The 24,083-nt window shown below is 37.7% G+C and overlaps 1 protein-coding gene across 1 annotated transcript in view; it reads right to left on the bottom strand.

Moving 5' to 3' along the window:
- The window catches only part of LOC124161825, an 843,682-nt gene that overhangs the window by 539,774 nt on the left and 279,825 nt on the right, over nt 1-24,083 (bottom strand). The window lies entirely within an intron of this gene.

The following is a 24,083-nucleotide window of genomic DNA, read 5'->3' on the forward strand; positions in this document are numbered from 1 at the left end:
GTATGCTGATAAAATTTCACGATTAACAGAAGAACAAAGTGATTTTAGAAACATTTCAAGATAACTTCATTGTTTGTGTAAATATGAGGGACAAATCAATAAAATGCAGCGACACTTCTACAATATAAATATCTATAAAATTATAATAAATCACTTACCGCAAAGCATAATATAAATATCAATGCAACGCCGGATATTTACATGATTGAAATTCAAAACTATTCATGAGCTATAATTTTATATTGTTAGTCTAATTGTGGAAGAGTATGATTATTGATTAGTTCATAAGCAGATAGGAACCAGAATTCTTAAAAATTGACAAAGAGCCAATAAATACCTTGCATGATCAGTACATCACGACAGTGAATGAAACGCGCAATAAGGCTTTTTTTATTAAGTACTCGTCGCAACTTTTTTGTGGATAGATTTGTTATGAATTAACTGGACCATTTCTATTAACTTATTATGTAAAGGAAAAAATATTTAAAGTTCCTATCGACTGCTTCACCAGTCCATTTATTGATTAATTAAAATCCACCATTCAAATTGAGGACACCCAAAAAGTGGGGATCTTCACGTGATTATTTCGAACTTGATGACCTCTGACCTTAATCACTATGAAAACCTCAATATATTTGGGCTCTCCCAACGCTAGGGAACTCTTTTTTGCATCGCTCTCGTAGCCTCATTCATACATTCCGATTTCCTTTAAAGCCTACAGAACGCACTCTTGACTCGCTGAGTGCCGCATAAATATAGCACATTTCTCCGATTAAAATTTATTCCTTCCCCAACAGTTTTCATTGCCGTGCATATAAATAAATAAATATGTCTCTTTCATGGAATTACCTCAATGATTTTCGAAAAAGTGAACATAAGACCTATCGACAAAATTTGAAGTAGTGGCCTGCCTCATTGGAGATGACTGCCCTAATCCTCACTTATCTTATAGAGAGATAAACCTAGAAAGTCGAGAGCAGAATCAATGCCGAATATACTCAGCAAACATATCCTCTTTCACATAAATGTAGAGGTTGGAAAAGGTCGAAAAAATTAAGATATGTAACAAAACCAACTCTACTTCCCTTTCTAAAACTTAATTCTTTGATTGGTTTGGACTTTTAAGTGGCTCATTAACTTCACTTCGCTAAACAGATTTCTTGATATTTCCATTCTATTCGGGTTTCTTCACCGCGTTTGTTGTATTTTAAGGACAACAGTTTCGCCGGCGTTACAGTCGGCGTCTTCAGGTCACCTTTGACCTGAAGACGCCGACTGTAACGCCGGCGAAACTGTTGTCCTTAAAATACAACAAACGCGGCGAAGAAACCCGAATAGAATGGAAATATCATCAAACCAACGCCGCGAAAATCTTCGAACCTACAAACAGATTTCTTGTTGTATTATACCTATATTCCTGGGTATTTATTGAGCTCATTCTTCCATATTTGAGAAGCATTAAAATACCGAGTGTCGATAGCTTAGGACATAAAATAGGAATACGTCAGGATGAAGAGAAATATGGCCGGTCGAGTGGGAGTGATGCATCTTCTTATGCAATTTTCTAAGTACAGCTAATGGAAATGAAAGCGTGAGAAATGTTCGAAAACTGAGCGTCAAATAATGGTTAATTTACCACACCGATGTTAGAGCGAGTGTGCTTGCCATTGATTACACATATTAGCATTATATATAACGGACAGAGAGATAAGCTATGAAAGAATAATTTTAAAAAATTACCCAGAGAGCAAAACTTCCCAGAAAGGTTTTCCTCACAAGGAAAGGTTAAATTCTATCTTTTCATGAAAGGACTCGAGCTCTAGCATACATAAGAATATGATTACGAGAGCTACTAGATTTTGTAACAAATTTACGTAAAAAACAGGTTGGCGGAAGTTTTTCAGAAATAATTAGTATTGCACATTACGTTAGATCATTTTGAAAAATAAAATGCGACAGGAAACATATAGCAAAACTTTGAATTTCCTCGTGTAATTACCAGGGTGATAAGTAAGTTACACACCTTTTTTATAATAAGACAAAATCTGCTGCAAATTTTGCTTTCACATAAGCTGTCAGCTTTGAAACGAATACAATAAGCAGCCTTAACGTCATGGTTGTTAGTAAAAGGTAGGGAATCAAAGAAATGAATTTAAAGCGACAGTCCCGAAAGAATTCCCCTCATAACTCCTGTAATTTCCAATCGATCTTCGCCCTTGTTCACATTTCGCCACCGACGTAATTGCATCGAAGTGGAATCATTGCGAGGGGGAGAGAGAGAGACAAGTCCCGAAAACACAAAAGAAAATTTAATTCGGAACTTTCATTATACGGCGCAATTACGCATTCGTTATCGGTACAATAAATTGTTCGATCAATAGTCAAATCCAATGCCATCGAAAAATACACCCGGGTCAACAACGGCACATAATTCACGTGGTATTTTCACCGAGTTTTAAAACAACGACAAATCACTCTCCATTTTTATGGGTGGGAATGCTGATGAAGTCATTGGTGGTGGAAAGGAGAAAGGTTTGGAGCATGCATCACCCGGAAAGTTGAATAATTTATTCCATTTTGATCCCGCGCTTAGTGGAATCGATACGTTTAAAAGAAAAAAAGAAAACTCGGAACGAAAATGGTCCAATAGCGCATTTGTGGCGTTTCGCGAAGAGTCTCCCTTTCTCCCGTGTTCACGCCAACTGTACTCAATTCAGCCCGATACGGTGACAGAAACTTTGGGTGGAATCACACTTGAAAGCGCAACCGCGCAATACCACTTATTTCCGACGAACACTGCGCGACTTAACCGGAGATATGGAGGGAGAGGTTCACCATTCCGTGAAGTTTCGCGATTGATCCGTCCTATGAAAGCTTTTCATGTACCACGCGCGTCAGTTGTTGCGAATCCTCGCGAATTTTCTCTCCCTCGCTTTTCCCTCTTCCAGCCCCAGAGCTGTTTTCACCACGTCTATCCAAACACGTGCACACAAAGTGCTCGTAATCAAATCGAGTCGGCCACCCGATGCCATTTTGAAATCTACGCGAATGCCTGCGTGCTCGAATTGAAATGAGGGGATTTATTCGTCGCCGGCTCCAACGAGTGAGGGGCGTTTCGGATCCTCGTGGAGAGGGAATCCCTAAAACCCATACTTTCTCCAGCCTCTTGATGCTCGGATCCCCAGCTCCACCTTCACCCTCCCGCACCCACATCTCCAGAGCTCGGAAAACCCTCGTCCCAACCCTTTATCAAATTCTCATATACAATTTTCCGTCCTCTCTTTTCCTACCACTTTAATATAATACATCTTCCACGCTATCCGACTACGACTGTTTGCAAACCCATAGTCAACCCTTCTCGTGAACTCTATTTTCACTTCTCATCATCCTCCAAGCCGTGATTTGATGGACCATGTGTCATGGACAGCATGACAGCCTTCTGGTATCAGCGATCAGGGGTCTTACTTACTCGTCAACAAGGTTAGCATGAGGAATCACGACTTTTTCACGGTTTTCCCAGCGAAAAATCGCTAGCTATCCACGCTTAATACTTGTTACTACTGATTATATTAGCAATTTTATTTAGTATATTATATGTTAGCAATGGTTTAGGAAAGTAACCTAAGTAGTTATTTTTCATAATATTAATGCTTGAATTAAAGTACTTCCCACGATATAATTAAACCCATAAAATATTTGCACATGCCCTAGCTACGGTAATTATGAGGTCTTAAAGAAAATTAGAAGTCCTGGAGGGTAAAAGAAACATTAAAATATTTATACAGGATTTTTTTCGTTTTAATTATTAACCAGGCTAATATGTAAGCCTTGAACCACCAGCTATCACCAGTGATTCATATTTATTTCCCTCCATCTCTCCTGGTCGATGACACACATGCTGAAGTTATCCTTTCGTTGTTTATCCACGCGACGCATGACGGTTTACAAATGTATTACTCGAGAGAAGGTAGCCGCCAAAATTCATGCATGTCCGCAGACTAAATTTTGAACTACAGATGGTCGGTCCTCAATGAGTTAACCTCAGCCTTTCTGCTAGAGTGCAACCAACACTTAATCTCAAAGGCACACACACTCCGTCTCTCCATGCCGCGCCTCGAGAACCTAAGAGGGCTTGGTGCGCGTCGTGCCCTGGGATTTTCGGAGAGAGCATCAGGAGACTCTCGCCAACCCTCTCACGCCGGTCGGACTGCAATGACCCCTAACTCCCTCCACCCACTGCCCCCCTCCTCCGCCACTTCAACCCTCCTTGATCCTATTTGACCTTCGCCATGCGTACCGTCCCCACGTATCCCCACGTTGCCAAATCAGCGATTTTGTCGCAAGATTAATCTCGTTCCGCCGCGTGGCTGCAGAGCCGCCTGATATCAAAGGCGCATTGAATGTCTACCTACCTTATGTTTCTCTTTTATCGAAATTAATACTTTTCCCGAATAATATCATGCTTCCCCGGTTGGGGCTGCTTTCCATTAAAATAAAACAAAAAAATTAATCTCGATGCGTGTGCGCTCTACGAGATGACCGGGAACATAGCGGGCTTATTCCTTAATTACAAATATCTCTGTAAAATGAGCACTTTACACGTTCAAATTTTTTTTCATACACTCCGTTACATTTTAACGATAAACTTGAAATACAATTATATTCAAGCAAATATTATCCTCCTGGAGGTGAAATCATTGGTATCTACCATCCCGCAAGTATATTCTGGCCAGTGGTCACAAATAGTTATGCCTTTTTTTTTAACTGAGTGTTTTATCCACGAAATTTATCTATCAAGCAATTTTCATCATAAAAATATTCCAATATCATGATGCAGGTGCCAACACTTTATACGTATAATGTATTGTGTGGATGAGACAGTTTGATAAATATGCCATGAAGGCTATAATTAAACTCTTAGATTATTTTTTCCAATTATTTTGATTGATATGACAGCTCTTATCAGAAGTATGCATGTGCTTTCACCATAGGACCACGAAAAAGTCGAAATATGCCACTGGATGGGTGCTGTATTTGACCTGTAGAATGACCTCAACTCTTCCTGTTTTCTATCATCACTAGCGTTCATTTTTGAGCTCTACGCCATCCAGGAATAAAAAAAATAACCTCTCCACTCTTTTCGATGCAGCACGGCATGAAATCCGGTCTCCCGCGTTCAATATCCTGCCTCGCCATTTCGTCAAGAGAAAATGCTGATGGCGGCGGGGCGCACAAAGGACGAAAGAAGTTTTTTGGACGAAAAAGATTGAAGAAGTGGGAATTGTTCATGATTACGGGATGAGAAATGGGTAGAACCGGGGCGCTGCCGTGCGGACGCATGCCATAACTCCTTTGATATGCGTCAGCGGACTAAAAAGAGGGGCACTAGAGAGGGAATTTTATCGCATTTATGGAGTTAGACGACGGGGACCTATTCCAGGAAAATAAAGCCCTACCTTTTCACCCTCGTCAACCAACCATTAACGACCTCATGCCACCAAAACCAACCCTCTTACTGTTAAAGGGCTCACTCATACTTTGAATTCGGACCTTCTCGAAAGAGGAACAAAGCCCTGGCGCACAACCCCCAAAACGAAACACCAAAACCAAAGTGGACGATATAAACCCTGAAGAAAAGAGGGAGATGAAGAGGGAAGTGAGCTTTGTCCTCTAATTTAATGTTGCATGATTCACTCTTATCCTAGGATTTTCCAATTTTTTTCCCTCCTCTCCACTCGTTCATGCCGCACCGTCGGAACAGGGCTCGCGGGAGTAAGAGAGGAACACAAACAGGCAAAAAAAGTACGCGGGAAAGGTATGAGACTTGGAGACTCTTAAGCTCCAAAGTACACAAGTCGCGGACACGGGTAGGATGATCATATATACTTGCAAACAAAATTCGCGACCAAACACACACACACACACGGCTTGCTTCATTCACGCCTTGGCATTGGGGATCGGTTGAGGCGGAGAACGAGATTTTCCCGTCGCTCGGGGAAGGCTTTAAAAGCGAGACTGACCACGGATGTGAGGGGATTGGTGGGTAAATAAGTGGGGTGGGGGTGGCGTTTCGGTGGTTGAGTTCAGTGAAAGGGACGTCGACGCGCGAGGAACACGAAGTGTGGGCAGGAGTGTGGAGATGAGCTCATGGCATTCGTGCGACGCTGCTGCGGAGGAATAGGAGCGAGTGATACCAGAAATTCAGCAGGAATGTGATACAAATATTCACGACACATGAGAAATGTTTCATCGTGTACCGTCCACAGTCCATCAATACCACACGGTATTGAAATAGATCTTAAAATGTACTGGCAAGGGGGTCAAATCACATAAAAAGCACATTTTTTCGCAATCTATAAAACGTTCGTTTCTGACATTTCTACTGATATTCAAAAGGTAGTCATTCTTCTGTTTTTTCTCCTAACCCTGTAGTTTCGTTAGATAAAGGGAAAAATATTTTTTGTTGTACAGATTGCTTCATTTCTCCGGTTTCTTTATGTCATTGATGAATTTTAAAGGGTTTCAAAAGTGTTAACGATTTAGAAACGCCCTAATAATACTTAATTAATATGTTAAACATTAATAAATTATTAATTTAAACATTAATAATTTATTAATGTTTAATAAAACAATTATATCCCTATGAACCGTCGAATTGATACACGAAGACAAAATTAGAGACAGCAATTTCAACGTTAAACTAAAAACTCTGCGGATATGCCTCAAAGCATCATAACATATATGTGTAAACTTGCTAGTGTGTCTTGTGACCAATGACTGCTCGAAGGGCTGGTTAGCCTTACACAGACGGGAAACTGCAGGAAGCTCAGAATACGCAGGTTGGAATTTTATTTTGTATAAGCTACATTTTTTAAATTTTATCTAGTAATAATTTGTTTATTGTTGATTCGGAGTTGTTTGAAGTTAAATGACCTTATTCTTTCTGAGTTTGAAACATTGGTAATTCCGTCACATGTTTGTTTATGACTGTGACAAACATATTATTAAGTTGTAGTTTTGACAAATTGTGTTATCATAAGCGATGACTCAACCATTGTTCAGAACCGTTTTAAAAGTTTTCAAATTCCACTTAGATTCACAGAGTTTTGAAGATGCTTTTCATCATTTCACATAGGAGGTTGACCTGGGAGTAATTCCGTCACATTTGAATTTTGGGCATATTTAGAAGGTATTTCTATAATTAAATTTGTTTCTGTATATGAAAATCACCTTCATAAATGTTTTTTGATCATGTGCAGTTAGAATGTTTGTAATTATTATGTATTTTAAAATTTTATCGAAATATCCTATTGCATAGTTTTCTCTGAAAGTAATTCCGTCACAAATGGAATTGACCATATGCTCTAACCGTTAGAATGAAACCAACATCACTCGCTGTGGTATTAAAGGTAAGTATATCGCGCGTGGCTATCGAGACAGCGAAAATTTGATCAGCGCAAGTAAGTATGAGGAGGCATACATATAGCTACAGCTCGGATAAGTTTAACCTAGGTTTCTGTGGGATTGTGGAGAAGCAATGGATTGGTTTCCGGATTACGTCGGCTTTGCCATCATGGCGAAAGCGGCGTTTCTCCTGCTCTAAAGCTTGACCTAAGGAGCAGAGAAGAAGAAGAAGCGTTTCCATCGCCATGATTTCAAAGCGGGCGAAAACTGGAACCCAATCCAATGGAATAGTTCGTATAGGTCAGAGGTTCCCAACCAAAATGATCTTATGGCCGACAAAAATCATCTTCCGGATATGCATGTCATATATAAAACTATACGTCATCATATTAGTTAGACTCACTACTGATATTATTTCTGAGTTGAAAACTGAAACATGAGAATAAGGAGAAAATTAAATATATTTTATGAAAGGGCGAAGAATTTCGTGGGCAGAAAAGTTGCCGCGGGTAGGCCATCCCTTTTTATACTTTGATGCATAATCTGTTCCATATTCAAGTGCATTTAGCACTATGATAACTCATACCATTACACATGATGCCATAGCACATTGATCTGCCATTGCACTTCACCGCCATCAATCGATACCGTATATTGGATACATGGTGCAACGAGTCCGATGAATCGTAAATTGAATCCCAGTGTACCCGTGAGGACAAGGATGAGAAAGTAAGGAAGAGACGGTGGGTATGCGAAAAGTGAATATTTGGTGGCGTAGGGAGGAGGACAGTGGGCTTTCTCCTCTGGCTGCGAGGCGGGCGGTCGAAGTGGAAACGTGAGATGGAGTGCGAAGCGGAGATGGGCGACGAAAGATGTATAGACAGGTCCCGCCGAGTTCGAATGCGGGACGAGACACAAATATGCCCACCGCGGTGCTCCACGCACGAATGAGGGGTTGGGCGGGCGATAGAAAATTAAAAAAAAATTGTGAGGATATCGGGAGGTTCTACCGTAGAAATCTCTCAGCACGATTTTCAGGGGCTTTCGACCTTGGACGTATCGGGACGTGGTGTTCGGGATTCTGCCGAAACCCAAAGGGAATGTTGTTTGCGGATGCGGACGAAGCGTGAGGGAAAGGGAAATATTTCTTACTTTCTCCAAAAATGCTGCTGCTTCCCGATTAAACAATACCGTGCCACGCCACAACCATGTATAGAGTGAGCTGTTGTGCCGACGCAGCTGTTCCACGTTCAATGTAAAACAGAGGAACGGATATCAACGCGACCTTGCGGGAGGTGAAAAATAAATATCAATAAAGAATAATAATAATGACAATAACAAATACACTTACATACACTTTTAAGGGAAAACCTCATACACCACTAGAATGTATAAGCGATGTAGAAATACTTCTTGTAGATGGTACATATGCATACTTAGGCTTTTATCAAAATCATCGGATGGACCATACTGAATTAAATAAAGCCCGAGCAAATGCATAAAAAAGTCGGGTGACGATATCCTGAATACTAAGCTATCAGGAAGGAACATGATAATGGTTATAAATACCTGAACAGTGCCTGTGTAGACCTCCTAATTTTAAAATAGTCCGACGCGGAACTAAATGAGCTGGACCGACTGACAAAGCAACTATTTAAAAATTTCCGATGTTCACATGATGAGGCTTAAATAATCAGGTTATATATCCCAAGAAACGAAGAAGGCAGAGGCCTAATTCTTCGACAGAGCCAATCTCATGAACAGTCAATGAAATCCTATTTAAAATCGTCAAAAGTTGCATTAATGAAATAGATAATATATAATAATAAAAAGGCTGACATGGAGTACACACCATTGAATTTTGGATAGGACCAGAATCGGAAACAAATACCAGACCTGAACCAACAAAAGCCGGAATGGAGGTCTAAAACCTTGCATAGAAAGTTCCAAACAGTCACGCAGGAGGATTGGGTTGAGAGAAATGCGTCTTTGAAATGGCTCCAAGTAGGCTAATACCCGGAAACTGAAGGATTTGTGATGGCAATTCAAGAAATAATTATACGAAAGCATAAGTATGAAAAAAAAATCAAATCAAAACTTGAAATTGCAGATAAATGTAGAAAATTTGGGAAGACAGGTGGATTCATTGAACACATAACTTCAGGCAGATAAACAATTAAACAGTTAAGACGACAGTAGCTTAGAAAAGTTATATTTCAGTTTTGAAAGTTTTAAATGTCAGTTTCCTAATCTTCTGTCCTCTTAGCTATTTAGTTGGTTATTTGAAAGTACCGCTGAGTTTATCTTTCCGATCTACGTACAAATAAATTTTCTGAGTACATAAGCTGTGAAGTTCATTCGATTATTTTCCTGTGCACAAAAGTTGACATACGCTTTCAATGCTGAGAAAAAAAAGTACAATAGTAAAATAAACTGGCAAAAATGTAAATGTAATACTAATATTGTTAATAATTCCAATTATCACCAAAGTTTTACGGATTAGGGGTAAATAATTCATAACAAATGAGGCATTTAATGAAGTCGCTCATAAGTGTTATTGGTGCAGTGCTTGATTACGACTTCGATCCATGAGTCGCATGAAGGATAAGAAATAATGACATAGAATACCAAATAATTATATCAGTACATCATAAGAGTAGATGATCGAAGTCATTAGAGAGTCTGCTCGGAATAGAGAGAAAATGTAAGATTAAAATATAACAATAAAAAAAAACAAATCAATTAATACCAAATTGTAATAACTAAAACTGTGTATCTACCAATAGTATGTACCCCCTCCATCCTCCACTCCATTAAATCAACAACCAGGAAGGGGGTCAACGTTGAAGCAAGTGCTTTTGTAGCCCTCACAAAGTGCACTAGAACCGAAAAAAATCCAGCTCTTCCCCGTCGTTTCATGGCAGCTGAGCTTCTTCTTTGATCCCCAATAAAAACAGATGAGACATGACCCTTGAAAAGATTACGGTATGACGCTGTCCCGAGACGCAAGAGCAAAGGCCCTGGATTAAATAAAGTAAGGCACAAGCGAGTCGTGAGACACCTGATTATCGAAGCGAGGCATGGCACGCACTAATATAAAAAAAAAGCCTCGGGGAGCTGCCCATCCGAGGGAGTTACGTAGACTGCCTCACGCTACCTTAAAACACGATCCCCTTGGAGCGTGCGGCATCTCCGCGGGTTGAGCTGCTCATTACCTCGGACGACGTCGGATCTCAAAAGCTGGCGGTGATTAAGGGGAATTCCGACGAATTCATCCGACCGGCTATGTAGAAAGACGGAGGAAGGTCGCTTGGGTGAGGTTGTCGGGAGCATGTCGCGGAGAAAGACACGGTGCCGTGGGGGGGGGCTTTACAAAGGAAAGAGAAAAAAATTAAACGAGCCCGTGTCAACTGATGGTGTGGCTAAGAGAATGGTGATGAGATAGATGAGTGTTGGGGTGGATGAGGTTGGATTTTTAGGACGAGGGAGGGTGTAACATGCAACCAGGATGATGGGAAAAGGACCCTCTTGAGGGCGTGAGATCCTTCGAGGACAAAAAAGGGCACTGTGGAAAAAGACTTCATCCCGAGATGCGTCGATATATTATTTCTCTCACCCCCGTCGGAGATCCCGACCCTTGCACCCCACTGGGAGGAACTTCCGTGTTTCCTGGTCGTCTCTCTTTTGCTGGGACCCCGCCCCGAAACTATCTCTCAATCCCAGCTCCTCCCTCTATCACTTCCCTTCTCACCGACACATTGTCCCCTCAAGACTTCCAACCGCTTCTCCCATACATTGTGTTCATATTCATTATTCCACTATCACCTCCCATACCAAATAGAGCTTTTCCCCTCGATAAATTATTTCATGTATCGTTTTTTTTTGGCAGAAAAGTCTTGTTGTCAACGAAAGATTTTTTTCTCATAATAATTGTTTCATCATATCACATGAGCTACTCAATGACAATTATAATAATGTACGAAATGTTTGGTCTTTATAGCCATTGGCTGTATGAAAGATTCACACAAGCAGGATAAAACAATGTACTGGTGAGTCTCGGTTTTAATTGTTTCCATGACTGGTAAGACTGTGTAGCTTATTTCAGAAGCTAAGAAAAAGAAGAATATCAGTGGCGTAGCGAGAGGGGAGGTCCGGGGGTTCCGCGCCTCTCCCCCCGAAATATAAAAGCACACTTACTTTGCATTACAAAAGAAAACTAAATATTAAAAAATGAGGAATTTACAAGAGATCTCTTTGAAAAATGAAGTTTTTTCGATTATTAAAAGTGATAAAATTATCTTAAAACCCTCTACTCAGTACCCTGTTTTTCAAAAATTTCCCCCTGATTTTGGACCCACCCTGAACAAAATTACTGGCTACGCCACTGTAGACTATCCTTTGCATGGTTAATACAAGTTTGTAAAAAATCATGTACGGTTTCAGAAAGAATGAAAGAGTAAGGTGATACCTTTTGTCATGCTTTAATTGATTTGCAGCGAAAGTAAAAAAATTCCCTTCACTTTGCAGACGTAATTATTTTCTGAAGACAAAATATAATATACCTATTTGAGTTTTAGATAGGAAATTAACAAGCAGATGGAAGCTTTATGTCAATCGTACTTGGAAAAGATCAATTATTTTTTCATTTAAGACTGAAGAATTACTTAGATAATTAATTCGCATTCTGACACCTCATTTATAAATCCAACCAAAAACAATTAAATGCACCCATAAAACATATTCAACGATCAGGCTTTTGCAGTGAATAAAATTAGGGATTACAAATAGTACGCCCCAATATACAGAGAATAAAATTTGCAATATCAGTTTATAACGTAACAATCCTTTTACTCTAGTATTAAGTGAACGTAAGATAAAGAGTACTTGCAGATTTCAATCTTACATATTTCAGCTGTATTTTATTCTTTGGATGAGTATATAGTTTCGATATTCTAGCTCACATAAATTGAAATATTTGACATTTTTGGATGACAATTACTGAAAAATGATTGCCTAAAATATATTTTAAGTATAGTAATTCCTTCTGACAATAAGCATAATACATTTAGTTTCATGAAGTCCTTATTTAAATATCTCAGGAAGTAGAATTTATAACCAAATTAGTCTTACATTTTTCACATTACATATATATTATGTTTTTAATGGATTTACTCATTTTACTCTCTCTGCAATGCACAATGGAGTTCCCATATAATATTTATTATCATATTCTTTCACGCATAAAAAGTAGGTATGCAAACATTCCCATGAATACGTACCCTAAATCCAAGCCCGCCCTGAAAGAAGACCTCCCGAAGTGCAAGCGACGAGCACTGCCCACCCTCCATTGTGTGCTGTACTCCCACTTTTATGCGTGACCGGGATGTAAAAACAGGTGCAAATCTCCGCGGGGAGTACGCTTTCTTTCCAACCCCCTACGATACTATTTTCCCACTTGTCTCCTCGTTCTCACATTCCCTCCTACCAGTCAGCCGGGGGAAATTATGGAAAAATATAAATTTTACGACAGGGAAGATATGGCCCATTCTCAACGGCAGTAGCGGGTTAAAAATTAACTGCCCACGCTGTACGGGAGGAAAATTAAGGAGCACAACCACTATTAAATAGATAAACAAGACTAGAACTCAGACGTTCTTGGCGGAAAATCTTTCTGGAAGGATAAGTTTTTGCCATAAAATAGCATTTATACTCAAAATACACCACACCTGCATAAATAAACATTAACCGTTTAAGTGGCCGATACTTCCCAAACTTCTTCGATATCTCATCCATTTATTTTCAATTTTAATGTTGGTGAAGAAGATGTTATTAAGCCTTAATTGCTAAGCCAAATCGCAAGGCAGGCAACTTGTCGTGAAATCACTTTGGACTTAAATAGGAAATGAAAATTATTATAATTTCGTACAAAAGTAAAATGAGTATTCAAATTCATGACTATTAATCTAAAGTAACATTCCCATCCAATAATCCCAACAGATTTAGATGATTTCTCGTCTTTAGTAATAACCATTATAATAATATATTTATTTCTCTTTTTTTACACTCTGAACGAATAAAAACGATTCTACCATGAATAAAATAGCAAATGTCAATTAAAGAGTTAATTAATAGAAAATGGTCGAAAATGCATCGAATAAATAGTAAAAGATGAAACTTAATGCACTTTCAAATAATAAATATCGCATTCCTCCCCACATTGCTGATCCACTTCAGCGAAGAGAATGATGGTATGGAAATATTTTATAGAGCTCATGTAGAATCACGTGAAAATTAATTTGTTACTGAATTAACATCGACCAAAATAATGCATTAATTATGAAGCAGAGGAAAAAGAATAACACAAATCAATGATTCAGAAATCTATATGAATTGCTGTAAAAAGTAAAAATAATCTCTAATTTTATAATAAATACCTAAAGCAATAGATATAGCATCACGAAATAAAAATACTCAGAACCAAGGAGGAGCTTGAATAGCTACTATGGTCTTGAGCTGTATCACAAGTCATGGAATCGAATAGTGAACGACTTACAAACATTTCTACCAAATTACGTTTTAATTGACGGATGTACAAGTGTCAGTTGCACGTATTTTATTCCATGGTGCACAAATAAAAGGACGCGGCTTGCATTTGCTTATGTAACGCATTGCTTCTAGGGAAAATATTATCATGCACGAGTAATTCACAAGTACTTCATTAATGCACAGAAGTGTATGTTTATAGATCTTCGTCTAAACGCTTGTGATGGTAATATTTGCCTAATTAAACGTACGGAAGGTTTTATAAGGTATTTAAAGCCTTGAAATAAATAAGCATGAGTTATACGTCACTGCAAGCATATTTCCGAAATATTCCGAAACAAACTACATTGGCTTTAAGACTTACTAGAAGATAACAGGAAGACAGTACAAAGGTAAATGAAGATAGTGACAGCACCACACTGTCGTTCTAAAGCAACAAATGAATTGCAGTTGAGGGAGGATGACGAATGAAAACTTTTTCTTTAAACTGCTATTCAAGAGCTTTTCAAATGAAAAGTTCTTGAATAATAGTTTATTCTAATTTCCATTAAAAATTATCGATATTTTCGGCACGTTATTTCTTTCAGTGTGAAGAAAAATAAGGAACAAGATCTATCTAAGCCCGTAGTAATCAGGAATCCGGTATTTACATCAGTCCAGCAGAAATCCTTGCATTCGGCTAAACACGGATCGAAATGAGTTATACGCGTGGGAAGCATGCTCAGTTTGACGTCCCACTGAGGCATCAACTCAAACGTTCATTATTTACATACCCAAGGCGATTGAAGTGCAGCCATGAGTCTTTCTGTTCCGCTTCATCGGTAGGTACGTCAAAATTGGGTTGGTCTTTCGGTGGATGCACACAACTGATAGAATTATACTAATCCAAAGTCGTATCATTAGAATCTTAGGTCTTTCATTTTTCCAGTGCCATCAGTAGGTAAATAAATCCAGGAAAAATAAATATTGATAAATCCAGATTTGTTTTTCTCAAGGGCGGGATAAAATTACCAATAGAAATGGCATTCGATAGAAAGTTGTCGGCAAGAGTAACTCTATTATATACTTGTACATTGGTGACGAAGACCTCTTCCCATTAACCCTGAGGAACCTAATATCAATGCGACCCGTATCATCGAATGTTACTTTCTCACCACCTATCAAAGTCTGTCCTGCATTCCGCCGTCAAATAGACTTTTTAAATTTTTAATTTTATCATTCTTGACTATAAACCTTTTGCGAAGCTATTATCCCATTCTCTCAAATTTCACTCTCAGAAATACGTCTCCATAACAACGAATTCTACTCGATGTTCTTTATTAATTTTTTTCTTTCGCTCGTCTCCCTGCCCCAGCTTCTCGTCTTCTTTTCAAACATAATTTAACGTCCTTTCTGGTCATTTTATCATTTTCTTCGCATTCATTCTTCAGTATGCTCTTTTTCTTAGCAAACTTATTACACACCTCTTCATTCCTTATTATATCCTGTATGAAAGATACCTCATTAGTTAAGCTCTCCAAAATAAGATCCTGTCCTGAAGTCTGGTCTTTTTCGCTCCTTCTATTTCATTTCTCTTTGGGGATAGGACATTTTATAAAGTCACGACCCTGACGCCATACTCCGCTTTTTTCACAATGCGTCACTCAATCACTTCCGTCACTCATTTGTCTCCGACAGAATAAAATTAAAAGAAGAGTGAAGAACATCCTCTTTCCTTAAGTTCAAGTCGAGTATTGTATGAATGAAGTAAAATCTATTCATTGAGATTCTTTTGACATGCGCCTTCTTGCTTTTCAGTTTATTCCATCCCTACCACATTATTTCGACCATTTCACTTTAGAATGCGCAGCTTATTATCTTAAAAACCTTATGCAGATTCATTTTGATCAGAGCAGAATTGTAGAGTAATTTTTTCAATGGTAACTTTATTAATTACGTGTGCTAGCTTACAGAAATGATTCCCACGTGGTTTATATGTTTTGGATTGTAGAGGATAGAACGCACATATTAATATGAAATGAAAGACGCAGAATTTGGGTTATATTGCAATAAGCGAGCCAAAGAGATTCTTCGAGCAAATATAGACATGGTGGCAATATTGCTGCTGTTATTATAAGGTCAGGTTTGAATCCAGGTAGGGCTTGATTACTTCTTGCTAGTCACTCTCGAATATTTTATTTGAAATCAGTCCAAATATTTCACTTCAAAAACACTCAGAAATAAAAAAAGCTGTTTCTGCAATACTAAAAAATTTGTTTTTCTATAACAATGATATTACTCATCTAAAGATACAAATAGATCATTTATGTACAAGAAGCTATTTTTATAGACAAAAATGGCTTATTCAACTTTCAAGGAAAGCTATCGTGGGTCGCAGTGGGTCGCTTGGGCTGCTTCATTTTCTGCAGCATTACTGGGGAATTAATTGAATCAATAGTGCTCGGCAAGTCATCATTGAAAGTTATCAAGCACAAAAATTATCACAACATGAGTAGTTAATGAAAAAGTAATAGCAATTTTCTACAAATTTATTGAGTAACGTAGAACCCGTTTCCACCGTTAGTCTATAAATTTGCGTGAAAGTATCATTCTCTTTCATTAACTCATAATACTCTTCCACTACATCTGACCTACCTCATTTGACATATGAGTATTTAAAGAAATACCAGAACGAAAAATATTTCCTCTCTATACCTGGAATAACAGAGGTAGGAGTATTTGAGAATCATCTCTAATCCTTCCACAGTTTTGGTTTTTTTTCGTTGCTTTTATCTTTTCAGCGTTCTCTGAATATAACCGCTCCTCTTTCAAGCTCATTCTCCTTTTGAAATTCGAAGCAGAGTGAAATTCCAAGTTTTGAATGTCATTTCCAAATTCTAGGAAAGTAAGGATCTGAGTCCCTTGCGCAAGAAAGAGATTACTGCAACATGCAATGCGGAAATCTTTAGCCAATTTTACTCTCGGAAATTTTATCGTGTTTCTGGATTCATTTTTATATCATACGCCCATTTGCGAAACATGATTTCAAGTTACAAAGAAATGATTTTTCATTAAGTATTTTCTATATTGGAGTGGCTGACGTAGGGGAGCAGGGTGCGGAGTGAAACAAATAATCGGCATTTAGTTGTAAATCCATTTTTATTTGTTCCAATGACGTTTTGATACATAGGATAATTAGATGCCTGTTTTTCCGTTGTAGAACATAAATTTCATAGCTGAGAAATATTTTATAGTATCTGTAATTATAATTTGAAATCAACCGTGTATTTGCTTCATTGTGCCCCACGTGTGGGTTACCCTGAAACAGGTGATTGAGCACATTGATACACATATTTTTTACATTTCAACATGAATCATTTATCAGGTTTTTAACAAAAATGTATTATAAAATAGTTTTTGTGCGTTATAACTTAAAGAACTACACTCTTGATGCTTAAATAATATTAGCTACTTAGGATTTATCAATAAAAACTTAAAATTTTACAATTGTGGAATAAGAATGTCCACAGTTTCTAAATAAATATAGCTCTTCAATAACTTTGAGGAAATGTTTATAGAGTTTTATCTCATATTTTTAGAAGAAAAGTCAATGCCAAATAATAAGTAGTTCCTGAGTCTTCTTGTTTGTCCACACTGAACAGATTTTGGGAGAATCATTTTTATTTTGCAATGCTGCACTGATGCTATGTCTTCAGCAGGTGGCTTTAGAAATTAATTTTCCTTTATTGTGCTCCTCCTAAAAAAGCTTACTTCATAGTCTTCTTCTGAGTCTTTTTCTTAGGTTACGACACCAACATAATATTTTTTCCTGCCGGAGGTTTCAAATCGCACCGACAAATAATCTACTCCAGATTCTCAAACTCATCTAGCTTTAATGATGACATTAGTTCTTCTTGCGTTTCTTCATCACTGTCAAAACCATCCAGTAAAATAGCATCGGCGTTGTCACTACTAGAATTCGAAACATGCCGTTTTCTCTTTGCAAAAAGTGTCCTCTTAACTTGAAAATTTATTTTTGAGCATTAAATGTTCTTGTCGTGGTTTCATTTCTAGTGAGCTGGTAGCAATTATACTTTTTCCCTTCCTGAGGCCACGTCTTTCATTTTTCCTTTTACTAGCCTTAGGATAAGAACGGACATTATCGGGAGAATATTGTAACACTTGCAAATTTTCCGTAAATGAGGTGGGTACATTTGCATATGAAGCCTCTGGTTCGACATTTGCTTACATCAACAATGGCTTCTGTTCTACTAAAGCTTCAGAAGGACGGTCTGTGGCGTAGCTAATCAGGAAGTTTGCTTCTGTAAAGACATCTCTATAAAACGAACAATTCCTGTTTTGCGAAATACTGAAATAATGGTGGTTGGTCTCATTGCTTTCTAATGAGCTATATATTCACGCAGCTCGCAATGATATAAATTGATAATATTTGACCAGGGTGTTCCATAAGCCAATAGTCAACAGCAGCATAATAATATGCCTTAAATGGCTTGAAAATAGCAACATGGCTTTAAAAATTACCATTTTTTATTTACATGTTCCATACCCAATTATTTATGTCTCAATGTGTCCCACATAGTAGAGTCACACACACACACACCTGCGTCCATACTCCAGACTATTATATTTTCAAAAATATAACACATTACTAAATACAAACGTAAACACAAGTAAAATTTTGCAATACCGATTATTACGAATGGTCGAAAATTTACTTTCTACCAGGAAAAACAAACACTCTGATGTAACGTGACTCTATATAATAGCAGCCAGTTCGAATCTAAATCAACAGCAGGTAAAGCACTCACGCTTAACTCACTAAAAGCGCCTCTGTTCAGATTCAAATAATTTGCTGGAAAACTATTTTGTTTCACTGTAGTACCCCATGTTTTACTGTACCTCATGTTCCCCTTCTTACTAATGTAAGTAAAATATTGCTTAACTGTCTCAAAAAGGCTATTTTTTCTGGATTAATAGAATCTGTCGTTATTCATGCAAGGAATTAATGCTAAATTATCAATTGACGAGTATTTTAGCCGATTGTTCTAACGCACATCGTGGTTTCCTCATTTTCATTTTATAAAAACCATGAAAATATGAGTATGACGGAACATACTGAATAAATGAATTTTACCTCTTAAAAATATAATAATAATAACAATCATTTATTTACTCCTGCGTTTTGTTTTTACATCAGAATACAAAAATAACAAAGAGAAGGAGCACGAATACAAGAATCAAGAACTTTGCTATTTCCACATAATATTTTATTAGCACCGACCATGGTTTCGTTACAGAGTAACTTGATACTGTTACACCTTGATAATGTTCGTGATATTATGGATTTCCACCAAGTTACGCCCTCTACGATTAATTATAAAGAGAAGGAGCTTTAGGTGGTCTCCAATGTCATAGCACCAGAATTGTGCCACCATCAAATAACAGAATGTACCTATGCTAATAAAAAAATAAAGATGCAGCAAATGATACGTGTTTAAAATAAATAACATTAAAATGAATTTTCTATTATTTCTTGTGTGAAAAATATATAAGAGTATTCCATGCAGAATAAATACAATCCATTGGGAGTAATCTTAATCTTTATTTGGGCACATACCTAATGATTTCCCAGGGAGTGAACCTATTTAAAGCGGTGCTTCCGCTCAAATAATACGGAAAATGATTTCTGTAAGCAAACATTCGTGTACTTCGATATGCACAAAATAGCATGTTCGCGATAATGATATGTAAGATAACCTGTTCATTACTAAGCACATTTAGAACAGGCAAAAAGTTTAATTTAAGTTGAGCTTAAAAAACAGCAAGATTTTTCTCTTTTTTTATCAATTGACATTTTTTTCACCAAAGAGGCTAAACTCAAGTATCTTAACAGGGTAACGATGAAACAAGCGGTGAGTTCACTATCTGAAATTACTTCCATCGTTCAGAATAGACGTGTAGGATTTAACGTCGTATGAATACCAGGAGCTGAGAATGTAAAACAGAAATTAACTGCATTCGAATTGCTCCCTTATCTTGGAGCCGCTTTAGATGCTTTGGCGCGCTATGCAAAACACAAAACAAGGGGTAAAACATCGTTATCTGCAGGAAAACAAGGGGTCATGTCGGGGTACAAAATGCACTTAAAAACTAGTAAAAGTTAGAATACGCATCAAGAGTCGTGATATATGAGCATAAGGAATATTATGAGAAATGGTATTAACACCAGCTCACATATTCATATTATGACAACTCTAGCGACAGAAAAGACAAAAAAAGTGAAGTGGATATTATTGGAAGTTCAAAATGAACTCAACCAATGCTTTATACACCTCTACTCATTTTTCGGAAAAAAAATTGTGAAAATTGGCGATATAGCACATTTTTCAATGCAGTTCCTCATTCATCCAATGCCCAAGGAATTAAAATTTCTTTTATAAAGCCTCATTTATCTTCATTGTCAGCTCCATAATATCGTAATCACTGGTATACCGTAAGTACTCCCCTACTTATTTTTAAATTTGTAAATTTTTGATTGGTTGGATGCATTCTGACTTAAATCCGTTTTCCGACAAAATGTTCCATTTTTATCAGTCACAGATTATAATTACCTTCCTGAAACGCTATAGTTGACCATTTAAATAGAGTGTTACTTAATATCAAGGCTTTTGTTTGCTGGTCGATATAGATGAGACTTCCCCTCAGATAACGCACGGACTTTGTTCTCTCCATCATGGAAAATATGCAATAGACAACAGCTTGAACAAAGATTTTCCTCACTCCAGGGGATAATGCTAGCTATTGTAACACAGTTTGCTTTAGTGGACTAACATAACCTTGGCCTGAGCTATTCTCCTAGGAGCAACTTTCCAACACATGCTTCTCCTGCACGGAACGATACTTCACATATGAACGGACATTACGAGAATTGCTTTTCAAAAAATGCATCGATTCGAATACCTCCATATTTTTATCTATGCAGTCCTTAAAATTACGAAACGCACTATTTCAACGGCTTACCAGAATTTAAGACTCCAACCAATCGTAATCCATTCAAAAACTATAGTAGGAAAATCATTACACACGCGGAGACGGATTGCACGAAATGTTCAGCAAGTTTAGGCTGATCGTCAGCCATGCGAAGAGCTTTTTTGATTATCTTCCCTCGACTGACAGCGTACCAACAGTAACCCGAAAGATGATGCTCCCCCTCAGCGTCGACGTACGCCTCAAAGTCCGCGTATATCACCAAGTAGTGTTTGCATTTGGGTTTACTATCGACTTTGATATTCGGATCTGTCACGCATTTTATGCGCACCTTACACTTTCCGTTCGTTGATACCTCTTGCAACCATCACAAAATATTCTTGCGGTACCCTTGGTTTTATCCCTCAAAAACGCGTCTAGCTTAGTGATGAAGGAAAATTTCCCATTATTATTATAAAAGAGGCGTATCACGTCATCAGTGGGTGTCAACGAAACATTATATATAACGTTACCCCTCCCATTAAATACCTGAATGTTAAATTTACCGACGCAAACATGCCATGCTGGTAATTCGGATATATGCATATTGTCAACGTTAACACATGGGTTTTCACTCAGCCACTTTTCAATCTTTCGCATCTGCTGCCTGTTATTCAAGGATGTGTCCCAAGTATGAGCCAATGCAAGGCAGCCGGGGAATGTGTTCTTCATCTTCACCCTTCTAGCACCAGAGCCCCGGGTGAAGAATTCGGCGTTCCTCGTGTTTCGAGTCGTGGGTTGTGCAGAGTTGTTCGGTTGGGATGGGGCCATAGTAAACCACCAGGCTGCTATTCCCACGACGGTGAGGCCGGATTCCATCATCTGGGAAAATGCCTCGATGTCGGTGAGTTTATCGTAGGCCTCCCCGAATAAAACCTTGACCTCCAGCATGTCCTCGTCCAAAATGGTGTCCAAATTACGGTTAAGGTGTAGCTCCACCTCCTCCTCGTTACTCAGGAAGTACGCCGAGGGGTGTAATATCAACTTTATGGACTTCACTTCCTCTAAGTAAGCCGTAATAAAATTTACAGCGTCGTCGAACGTTTTGGACACCCAATAACCCGCAGCAGCGACAGCGTTCTCCACACTCTTAGCCATGATTACCGACTGAATCACGTACGAACGACAGTTCACGTATATAAGGAAATCGAACATAGCAACTATTCAAAACAACCCCATTCCAATAACCCCTATTCAAGACGGGGGAACTGCTCAAAATAACTCCAGTTCGCGCACCCTGCACCCAACGTAACCTTAAACCTCTGTACATGGTTATCATTCAATGGCGCACTTCGATTCAATGACATTAATGCAACACTAATCATATGGGCGCCCGCCCTCAGCCGTGCCCGTTCCCAACCGTGCCGTCCTCAGCCGGTCCGAAACCATTATATATTCAAAAACTATAGTAGGAAAATCATGCTAGGACGATAATATCAGCTAAATAAAAATACATCGCCAAAAAATACCTTTTTACTGAAAAACATTATGCTGCAACTGCTTTCATAAGTTTCCATCCAGAAATTCATATTTTTTTTCTCTCACTCTGTCATCCAAATCGGTTTTTTGAATCCTCTCATACAAATAATATGATTTCGGCAAAATTAAAATGCACTGTTGTCTCTACGATAGCAATCAAATGCCTGAAACATATTATTGAACAGTCACTCTCTCAAAAATTTTGATTTTTATTTCCCTCTTATTTAATATGCTTTGATCATCCCGAAGAAAAAGATCAAAAGAAAGCATTGAGTAGAGACAAAATTAACTCCCCGAATTTGCGAGGTAAAAAAATGAAATAATAACATTGATTTTAAAAACTAACGTGGAATTACGATTATTTAGATATGATACTCAAAAATTTGCCACCCTCAAATACTGATAAAAAATAAAAGGCCCTATCAAGACACATCAGCAGTTTTATCAATTGAATGCTTCTTTTGCATACTCCAAGCTTATTTCATACTAATAATTTCTTTGTATTTTTGCATTGAAATACTAATTCAAATGGAGATAATTGGATCTACCTACTTTTAGATAAATTTGGATAAATATGTAAAAGTATAGGAAGGGAAAAACAAATCTAATTTCGTGTTTCCTAAAAATATTAAGAAGAGGATATCTTTAGTAAGTAAAATAATATTTCACAGTGACTTAAATAAAACAGTTGTGGTCGAATTTTTCCTCGTCTAAATGAAACAAAATGGTGGAAATTGCGCTCCAATTGCTTTAACTTTATCCGCTTTCTTTGTCCTTGCATCATCTTCAGGTAGTTATCAACGAGCCAACCACTTGAATATGATGAAAAACATCGAAGTCGGTCGATCATCGAGAAGAAGGCCATGACATCAATTGCGTATTGAAGAGATATTGTAAAAAAATTTAAAAAATGAGTAAAATCCTTTTGAAAAGGTTTACAAGTAGAAAACATCTCTTTCATGGCTATATATCCGGAAATTGATATCAAACGGCCGAGGAAAGAATAATTTTTTTTTTATTTCAAAGAATACACATCTCTGAATCTCTGGCGTAAGTATGGCTTTCATATTTTTTCTTGTACATCACCCGAGCGAAAACTTAATATTTGCCTCGAAAAGGTTTTAAATTAAATAAAATCTAGTTCATTGCTTAAAACCAATCGTGCTACTTAATCAGTAGGATTCTTAAAAGAAGATTAGGTTTAAAACTGGATTTTTCGATCTAAAGGATTATTTTCTTCGGATATCATGAAGAATTCTCTAGCAGTATCGAAGGCAGGAAATGAATCGAGGGAAGGGTAGGTTTCGAGAGTTCTCTAACCACGATCGCTTTTACCAAAATGGGACCTTTCAAAGATGTTAATTTTGCTAGCATATACGAAAGAGTTAAACTGCACCATTAATTATAAATACCACTGATCACAAATGATCGCTTTGATTTAAATTGAATATAATCTCAATATTATAACACAATATTTGAAAAAAAAACTTTTGGAAGAGGAAAAAGATCTAATACCGAAAAACATGCCACTACTTTACGTATTTCAGAGATATTCTTCGTTTTGCAACCCCGTAGCCAATTGAAGTATTTTATTATTTTTTTATCCTTGAGGTAAGCAAGTGTTTCTTACG

The sequence above is a fragment of the Ischnura elegans genome, chromosome 1, assembly GCF_921293095.1.
Source record: "Ischnura elegans chromosome 1, ioIscEleg1.1, whole genome shotgun sequence".
In the NCBI taxonomy this organism is placed as follows: domain Eukaryota; kingdom Metazoa; phylum Arthropoda; class Insecta; order Odonata; family Coenagrionidae; genus Ischnura; species Ischnura elegans.